This window comes from Pongo pygmaeus, chromosome 3 (genome assembly GCF_028885625.2).
Source record: "Pongo pygmaeus isolate AG05252 chromosome 3, NHGRI_mPonPyg2-v2.0_pri, whole genome shotgun sequence".
NCBI classification, from domain to species: Eukaryota; Metazoa; Chordata; class Mammalia; order Primates; family Hominidae; genus Pongo; species Pongo pygmaeus.
In genome coordinates this window covers 172,582,844-172,593,223 of record NC_072376.2, presented here as the reverse complement: position 1 = coordinate 172,593,223, position 10,380 = coordinate 172,582,844, and the positions used below count along the sequence as shown (strand labels likewise).

The 10,380-nt window shown below is 41.0% G+C and overlaps 2 pseudogenes; both read left to right on the top strand.

The window, feature by feature from the left end:
- Window positions 1–6,877: 6,877 nt before the first annotated feature.
- On the top strand, window positions 6,878–6,964 carry LOC129036025 (small nucleolar RNA U3; annotated as a pseudogene).
- Window positions 6,965–7,246: 282 nt separating this feature from the next.
- LOC129036024 (small nucleolar RNA U3) lies at window positions 7,247–7,432 on the top strand (annotated as a pseudogene).
- Window positions 7,433–10,380: the final 2,948 nt, after the last annotated feature.

Below are 10,380 nucleotides of genomic sequence, written 5' to 3'. Positions count from 1 at the left end.
ATCAAACCTCTAAGTTTTGGAATAATTTGCTACAGCATAAAAGATAGTAATCTGCATCTCCAAGAAGTCAATACAGTCCCTTTCATTAGATGATGTTTAAAAATAATAATATTATTTACTTATTTAGAAATACGCAGTTAAAACAGTTGAAAAGAGTTGCATCTGTATCTCAAAACTAGGGGTATGAAGGGATAGGACAAAGACTGCTGCCTTTTCATTAAACTCTTTGACTTTCAAAAGTTTGCCTCACACTTCCAAAATCCTCTTCCACAAAAGCCCTTCTCTTGGGCTTCTGAAGAGCCAAAGCTTCATTTTAAGATTTCAAAATTGCATAGCATTATATAATATTAGCATTTCCAAATGCATTACCTCTGTAATTCTCTCATTTCCTTTGATAGAAGGTGAGAACAGTGCAGATTTTCACATTGTTCTGAAAGCAGCAGAAAAGGACCTGCCAAGAAAAAGACTTCATAACTTTTTTGGTAAGAAGTCAAATCATAAGAAGTCAAATATTTAAAATGTAAATTATTTTAGTAGTCTGACATTTAATGAATTTGCAAAGGAAAAATAGAGAAAAGTGTGAAAATTTCAGAAACTGACATTCATAAACTAAAACTTTAAAAAATCTACTTAATTTAATGCTGAGCTGATGGGGTCTTTCTTGATTTAACTTCTTTCATTAAAAAGTCATATTGATTTCTTTGCTTGTTTCCCTTTGAACTATAGCTTACATCTATAACCATGTCAAAAACACAGAAATCAGGAAAAACAGCAAGGCCCAAAGGACAAGGTAAAATTCCAGGATTTGAAGGAATTGAATTTATGGACCACCACTGACCTTCTTAAGGTTGCATGAACTCGCTTAGGCTAATTAAAAAACATCTATGGAGTAAAAATAAGAATAAACGTGCACTTCATAAGGCTGTGTTGAGACTAACAAATAAAATGGATCATAAAGCACTTAACCAAATAGAACCAAAAGGCTTAGAACTATATACTATGCTAACAATATTTTGGTGTCCTCATTTAACCCCTAGAAATTGAAAAACATTGACTACAAACCTAAGAGCATAGAGATGGAAATAACTGGCTGAGAGTTTCCAAAGCAAATCTTTCTCCTTGAAAGAAGTGTCAGAGGTTTACTACTGAAATATCATTAAAATGAAAACAAGTTTCCCAGACTAAAGGATGGCAAGTAATGAAAATAAAAACTACAGTCACCCACCACCCCTGTGATTTGTTGAGGGCTTACTATATGCCAGGCATTGTGCTCAGCACATTACTTCCATTATTTATTTACTTATCACAACACTCCCACTAATTGGGTGTATATATATACTGATTTCATAAAAGGGCTCTAAATAAATCATGCAATAAGTACTTGATCTGATATCCAAACAAAATATTTCAGTCCAAAAATCTGATAGTCCAGAAAGCACAGCAGTAGAAATATGAATGTCCTAGAAAAAAAAAAAAAGTTTGCTGTTTTCATGAAGAGAATGCTTTCAAGTTCTTTGTTGATAAATATACTAAACAGTCTTCACAGAGTTCCCCATGTCTGGGGGCTCTACAAAGGGACCTCAGGCAAAGAGTTCATGTCTGAGGATGACTCCACCCAGGCCTCACTGACAGGACCAACAGTAACTGTGTATCCTGAAAGAAGCCATCCATTAGCTGGTATTGTCCAATGGAAAAAAGTGGAGGGATCCATCTACACAGAAGGATGGTTATCAGCTGAACCAATCAGATTTTATCTCTACACCATTTGATCTGGGAGCATAGGAAGCATTTGGAAGGCAGACAGGAGCAGTCTCAAACAGCACAGCTAATTCATATTAATGGTAAATCCCTGAAATGAAGATCAAGCTCTTCTGAAAAGGAGGCTCCACATGGCCAAGCTCTTCCATGATTCCCTGGCTTCCTGAATCTGGAGAATTCAGCATTCCCTTAGTGTGCACTCTTTAAATCATCTTGGACCAGGGTCAGCTTCCCAGGGAAATGAGTTATATAGCAGAGACTTGTGTATAAGAAATTTATTGGAGAGTGTGCTGGGAAACAACACCTCTAAAGATGTGGGAAAGCAAGATTGGGCAGAGCAAGAAGTCAAACTGCAACATAGTTATTTATCAGAAGCCTCTGGCATCCTGTGAGGAGCTCTGGAGCTGGGATAGCCCTTCAGGGATGGCCTGCAATGGAAGCAACAGAGCCCAGGCCTTTATGTGCCCTATGTGGGCCAGCATTAGGCAAAAGTTTCCCCAGACAGGGGAAGTGGCTTGGATTAGAGAACTTCTACTGGCAAGGAAAATTCCCAGAGAGAGGCTCAGCTATTAACCATCACCAGCCAATAGTCCTTGCAGCTGGGGAATAAGTGCTTCTGTCCAGAAAGGTACAGCTGGAAAGCTCACCACAGCATCCACTAAAGCCCATCCTTTGTACCATTTAGATCTGCTTGCATCATATAGTACGTGCACCACACACTCCCCTCATCTACCAGCCTACACAGGAAGAACTCCTTCAGATTTTTAGTTGGTCATCTTTTCTGGAGAAACTTACAAAAGAACAAATTCCAGCAAACATTGCAGCTAGTGTTGAGACTCTAACTGGTATTCCTCTTCTTCCTCATCTGCTATGCACCTCACAACTATGTGGCCAAAATAGCTTACCTCTTGAGGCAACCCAGACCCTCATCCCTGAGGAATCTGAGCCCTTACACACCAGGTGCTTTTCAGTAGGTGGTTGCTGTACTTGGACATTTATCATTAAAACTGACCAGGAAAGTACCAAGAGATGCCACGGTGGATCATCTGAATGTTAAATAGATTCTTCCCTACCACTTATCATGTAGCTGCCACTCTACCTCATCTTAGTGATCAAGGTTAATTTTCTTGCCAATATCACTACTCCTCTCCTTGTCTACTGGTCTGTTAACACAGGAAATCCAAAGTGACTAGGTGGTATCCATAGCTGAAAGTTCAAAGGAGTTCTTTCTGTATTTCCTGATGGAAATGTTCAGTACCTAAAATTGCAGGAACAGGAAGTACAAACTATCCAAGCGGATCACTGAAAGTTATTACAAACAGGGCCATTTCTACTTCACAAATCACTCACTGTCTTATGGTATATAATATATACTGGGCCTTCTCCTCGAAGGGTTTCATCTTCAAGCTGGCACCTGAGATGAGCTTCGAAGTCCATTCCATCACTCTGTTGGGCAGGATATTCTATGTGGCATGGTATGTTAAAGGACAATTGCGTCCTGTGGTCATGCACCCACTGTCTTCCTCCTTTACCATAAAGTGGGTCCTTAGGTCTCAAGTGATATGATACAGAGCACCATGTTGGTAGATCAAACATTGTATAAGCCCTCAGACAGTGAGGCCCTGCAAACAAGAAAAGGAAAAAAGCAAATCCATATTTAGAATATGTGTCATCTCAAAAAAAAAAAAAATTAAAAAAGAACGTGTGTCATCTCATAATTTCCAGTTAAGATGAACAGTTGTCTCTTACATGTTGGAAAGAGTTCAATGTAATCGAGCTGCCAAAAAGTGGTTTATTGTTCTCCTAAAGAGAGGCGGCTGGGCACAATGGCTCACACCTGTAATCCCAGCACTTTGGGAGGCCGAGGAGGGCAGATCACTTGAGGTCAGGAGTTTGAGAGCAGCCTGGCCAACATGGTGAAACCCCGTCTCTACTAAAAACACAAAAATTAGCTGGGTGTGGTGGCATGTGCCTGTAATCCCAGATACTTGGGAGGCTGAGGCAAGAGAATCGCTTGAACCCCGGAGGCAGAGGTTGCAAGGAACCAAGATCACGCCATTGCACTCCAGCCTGGGGAACAGGAGTAAAACTCCATCTCAAAAAAAAAAAAAAAAAAAAAGAGAGAGAGAGAGAGAGAGAGGGAGAGAGGGAGAGAGGGAGAGAGGGAGAGAGGGAGAGAGCGAGCTATACTAGGGTCTCAGTGTTTATTTCTGTGGCTGACGTATTGGACATTGAGCAGCAACAGTATCTAGATCAACCTCTGTGAGTGGCAGCCCATGCTTTGGGGCCCAGGCATATCCTTCACCCCTGTAACACATGGCTATTCTATTGTGCCTTCTGTGGAGTAAAGAATGACAGAGGCTGGCTGACATCGACTGGCAGGCCATTCTACTTGGTGGTTACTGTCTCTTTCATAGTGGATGTTCTCTAGTGGGCATTCACAGAGACACAAAGATCTTTATACTTTGTGCCTACTTCCACATACTCAAATCTCCTTTGTTCCTGATTTTCCAGTCTTTCTTCCTTGCAGCACCTGCTTAAATCACAAGCCATTCACCATTACCCAGGAATCTAGATATATCTTTACTGGAGGTGTCACACAAGTGTTGACCACTGTGGACATTTACTTTTATTGCTATTATAGGACCCTCACCTGAATGGTGTGGTAATGAAGCAGCAGGCTACTCTCAGCTTGCATCCATGTACTAAGCCAGATTATCCATAAACTAAGTTAGGCCTTTTTCTTCTTCACTTAGATGGTCATAAAAGATCCTCCACAGGCCAGAAGAGTGAGCTGAGGAATTCATGCCAGTGCAAGGGTGGTGATGTTGACATGGGGCTCTAAGTTTACCTGTGCCTTCTGGACCAGCTCATGACATATCTAAAATGTACTGCTTCCATCTTTTGACAAATTGTTGTTGATCTTGTCCAGCAATGACTTGGTGGATCTGACCAAACCGAGCCCATAATAGGACGCCCTGACACAGGTTCAGAAACTCCATCTCTACAAAGGCCCAGTAGAATGCCAGGAGTTATTATGGAATAATGCATGGTTCTCTGCTACAGATATCCCCTCAGAGTTGTCCCAAATAGAAGCAAAGTAGCTAGACATTTTTACCTCCATATCAAACAGCTAAGAGATGGAGGAGATGCAGTCTTGAATGATGCAGCTCCCTTCTGCTGAGGGCAGGTCCTGTGGAGGGACTCAGCTTGAATCGTGGGCAGCCAACACTCCCAGCAGCTAGGGGAACATGACTCTCAGTCCAACACGGGGGATGTGTGTGGCACATCCCAGTATCCACCACAAGTAGCTTGAGTCAGACTACTTTCTTGCTACAAAACTAGCCTAAAACCACAATGTAGAATTTACTGTTTACATTTGAGATGTGCATCAAAAAAACAACAGACTCGCGGTTACGCCCAAACAAAAGTTCACCAGTTCAGAGAGAAAAGGAGTAGACTTTGAAATCCAGTGTTTAATGAATCACTCAACAATGTTGAATTTCTCTAGTGTAAGGTACATACAGAGAAGTAAAGCAGTAGTAAGATAGCCTGAATTTGGTATTGTGAGCTTTTCGAGTTAGTGGTAGAAACAGTATTATTTTTATAACTACAGTTACACTTCTTTCTATAGGCCTGTTCTTGAAATTTATCCTAATGGCTAGGAATTCATACTTAAAATGTTTTCATACAGACAATTCCAACTTAAAGCAAATTCTATTTTAAAGTTTCATTTGAAACTGAAAACTCTATAGAGGCAACGCTATGGCTAGTGATCAGGGCCCTGAGGCCAGTTCACTAAAGCTTAATACTAAAAAAGAATTACAAAACAATAAACTATCATCTACAATGAAATTCTTGTAACAAAAAGTGTCTTAAAAGGAATGATGGAAGGGCCTGGAAACAGTAAGAAACAGACACATTTTCTGAGTTGTAAGAAAGAAAGGTGGGGTGTAGTATAGGCAAAATTATCTTCTTCTCTCCCATCTTATCCTGTCCCCAATTTTAGGCATAACTATTTTATTTGACTGTTCTTGGTGTTCCCTTGAGCACTTTATACAGCTTTCTACTGGCATTTACCTCAATATTTTAATACCTTATTTAAATGTCTGCCTTTTTATGCACTCAGTACCCAGCATCTTTCTAAAGCATTTTATGTATTAAATATACCCCTGATAAAAGAATGAGTGAATAAATGAAGACATCAATAAAAAGAGCTCATTACCCTGGAGGAACTACCCTGGTCCTCTTGGCACTTCAGAAATGGCACCTAGAATTTCATCAATGTCTTCCTTAGAATGAAAAATTGAAAGCTCACGAGCCACATTTTTTTCAGACCACTTACTAAGTTCAATTTTCTACAGGGCTATTTTGCTTCTTCTCTGAGTTTATATCAGACACATAAGGATGGCAGCCCAAGGACCAGTGAGAATCCCACCTCTGTCCCTCCTGCTGCCAAGACAGTGGCAGTGTAGAAACAGAGGAATTCTAGAAATCTAAGAGCTGAGATTCTTCACAATGAACCATTTTCCTGGTACAAGTGCACATTTTTAAGCTTTACCAGCTCCCAGCCCCATTCTGATGATACATACAGGGTGCATGCCATTGCAGCTACAATGACTTTAGGTTCAAGGTGAAATCTTTAAAGGACAATCTAAAAATTTCTCCATATTACCACATTTGTACTGTTTCAACATATATATTGTTCTTATTCTTCTATCCCAAAACTCAGCTGGAGTTGCCTCTCTTTTAAAATGCAAACAAGTGTAGTCTAAACTCCTACACCATTCCCTTCCCTACTCCCAGAGGAAATTTTCTGCCCCTCCCAATTTCACTTGAAATTCTTTAGAAAGAGAGAGAAGAGCACTTCTATTTACAAATATTATATTCTCTTACTTGATTCTGGCTTCAAGTTATTTTGAGCTCCATTTGCTGGGTTGAGGGATCCTTTCATTGTATACTTCACATGAGTCCAACCATCACTTCCTTCCCCACATGAAATACCAACAAACTGAAGACTGGGTAGAGGTCAGACTTTTACTACATTCTGGGAAGGGACAGGACTATGTTGCAGTGTCCAGCAAGCTAAATTAAAAACTGGATATAAGATGCCCATACCGAGACTCTACTTTCAGGGATCATTTCTATAGTCCATTCCTAGAGAAGTTTCTCTGAAAGTGTAGAGCAGCAGTCCCCAGTCCCTGGGCAGCTGACCAGTACAGGTCCATGGCTTGTTAGGAACCGGGCCACACAGCAGGAGGTGAGCAGCAGGTGAGCCAGCATTACCACCTGAGCTCTGCCTCCTGTCAGATCAGCTGCGCCATTAGATTCTCAGAAGGGCATGAAGTGTGTTGTTAATGGTGCATGCCAGGGATCTAGGTTGCACGTTCCTTATGAGAATCGAATGCCTCATGATCTGAGGTGGAACAGTTTCATCCTGAAACCAGCCCCTCAACCCAACCTGTAGAAAAATTGTCTTCCACGAAAACAGTCCCTGGTGCCAAAAAGGTTGGGGACTGCTGAAGAGCACCGGAAACCAGGAGGAGGCACAGGGTTCTCCCCTGAGAGCCAGGCCAGCTCTTGGTGTTTCTTCGCTGCAGGTGCCATTTGGCATTGAGGATTGTTTTTCTCTTCCTCTGGGAAAGTAAGAGGGAGAGGACACAGTCTGAGTGGTTCCCGTTTTAACATTGAAAAAAAAAAAAGTTTGAATGTTTTTTTTAAAGATGCTCATACTGTAAATACCCCTAACTATGCCCACTTCCTCAGCTCACTGCACTCGCCATGTACATTCTTGGCTTTCTCGCTACAGCTGAGCTTCTTTTCCCAGTCCAGTCCCCGGCAACCTCCAAATTCTTGTTTTGTTGATAAAGTCAGTTTAGATTTTTTTTTCCTCATTCCTACACTTTCCAAGTATTTCCCTGGTGTTTATCTTTCATTCACAGTCAAACAACTCATCTATTCCAAAGAGGAATTCTGAGACTTCCTTAGGATTCAGAAGTGGCTACAGGCTGCTGCGATTTCAAATAGCAAATTGTTTTTCCTGCACACAAAGACTAGCTGAGTACAACAGACAACTCTTAAGGGGTTCCCCTGTCACCAGGCTTCCACCCTGCTAGGAATCTGTGCACACCTGGGAGCACTGGGCAGCCATGTGATTCTCCCCGACCCCAGCCACCGCTCATAGGTCCTCAAGAGAACACCTAACCAAAGCTGGAGGAACCCCATTTTCTTTCCCAGGAACTGGTATCAGGAATGAAACACCGGGACCTGAAATCAGAGACAAAGTCACATTAAGGCCAGCATTCGGAGAGAAGGGCAGCCCACTCCCACTGCCAAGCTCCTGAGGGTCCTGGCTCCTGTCCTCCTCAGGGTGATGTTGACCTGCTCTTTTCAGCACCCAGGGGATACTCCGAAGTCCCTTCACTGTTTCAACTAGGTAGTGTTCATTTTTATTACTTTTCCCGAAAAGAACTTTGAAGAATAGAGACCTTCAGACAACCCCACAAAGAAAACCATACAAGCTCTCAGGGAAAGATAGCAAAATTTTTTTGTCACATTCGGGTTAGCCTGTGTCCTCTGATCAAGGAGATAGTCAGCCGTTATTGCCAGAAAATGAAATGACCATGAATTCTCTTATAGGTAGACACATTCATTTTACAAAACAACCCAAGACACCTTGTTACATATAACAGTGAAATGACCAAATTCAGAGGCTTTCACTTACTTCTAGAGGAGTCAGTAATTCATTCCATGAAAGGTGTGGAATTAAAATTGTCATGACAGCACAGCGAAACAAGACCTAGGAATGCCTATCCCCCATCACAACATTCCCTAAGAGATTTGGAGTGGGGGTGGAGGATTGTCTAAAAGTTTTCTTTTTTTAAAACTTAGTAGTTCCCTAGAATCTGTCATTTCCAGGAAGAGACTGTAATGCTGCTCTTCAGTCTGTGACCTATTACAAAGATTAAACCAGCTGTGTATATAAGGCTGTTTTCTGTTAATCGAGTTATCGTTCCTTCCATGCCCTTGAATCTCAAAGTGAAACTTGTAAATAATCTGATCTTAACATTTAAAATATGCACTCTCCTTCTGCCCGCCAGAAGGTAATGAGCAGTCTAAAGTCACTCAGCCTGGATTTCCTCTCCCTAATTGCCCTAAAAATTAAATAAAAAGCTTTCTGCATCCATTCTGCTGCTCAACGAAAACAGGATAAAATACAGCAAATTCTAATAAGACAGCATGCGTGAAGTTTTCTTCCTTGCTCCTTAACACCACATTTACATTCCCTTCCAAACAGCACTAACTTCTCTGCCTCTTTATCTCCATAGAAATCAAATCGCTATAGTTCAAACTCATGTTGCAGAGAGAATTTTCTTCTATTAGAAAAAGATTGTCTTCCATTTTGCAGTAAGGAGTTTTTTGTTTTATTTCTCTAATGCAAGATTGGAGAAGGGAAAGAAGGGAGGTTTGAATTACAGGACTATTTAAGCCATAATATTTAATTTCAAACTTTGTCCTTTACAGCCGATTACCTCAGCTGCCATCTCTCTCCTGTTCCCTCATTTTCTGCTGAAATTGATCTCATTGTTCTTGTCTGAATAAAAAGGCCCAGGCTCGGGGCATTTCAATTGGCTTCAGCTCAAGAATAAAAGATCGCTTTAAAAGTGAAAATCATGGTTTTTTGCCAATTCACTTCACATTACTCATTTCCCTCCCAGGCCAGTCAGGACAGTCCGGGCTACACCCTTCAGGATCCGTACACATTGCTGAGAGGTTGGGCAATTTGCCACTTCACTGGCAATCTCCCTGGCTGCGTGACCCATGGGTTGACGGGGAGACCTCGGAAACCTGCTCAGAGGGGTCTTCAATTGGCAACATCAGGAGAAGCACTACACATTTCCATGTAATGTCCCAAAGGGGCAACTTTTGCTCTTGACTTTATTTTCTGCATCACTATTAGCCACCTAAATAGAAATACTGTTATTTATCACCAGTCTATAGGAGAAAATGGATATATAAGCTTATTTGGAAAGTAAGCCCTTCAGAGCACCTCAGAAAAAGCTAATGTCACTGGAGCACTGTTTCTGGAGTCCTTGTTGGAGAAATATAGTGCACCTGTGACAGTGCTACTACAAAGCTTCCTGTGTTTTCTCTAATAGTAATCCCCTATCTCCCTCCTCTCCCTGTAATCATAATCCCATCATTTCCTCCATCCTCCCCTCATAAACATCCAAACAGGTCTTTCCTGTTTTGATTTATATGTTCTAAACAGGTAGTGAACTAGCAAGAATTCAGAGAGTGAGAAATGGCCATTTCAATTAGCATCAGGTAAAGCAAATTAAAAGGATAACGATTGAGAAATCAGGGTGAAAAGTCCACGGGAGCTTGTTGTTCTATTGATGTAAATTCTCTGTAAGTGTGAGATTATTTCAAAATAAAATATTATAAAAATAGTACCATATTCATAGCATATAATACAACTTTGTGCTCACCAAAAATCTAATAAAGTCAATATTTGTAGAGGTCAATTGAACAATAGAGTGTCTCAGGAAGAGAAAAATATTCAGGATTGAAGTAAGGGGGAAAAAAGTCACCCCTGAGTTAAAACATGTAAACAGATTA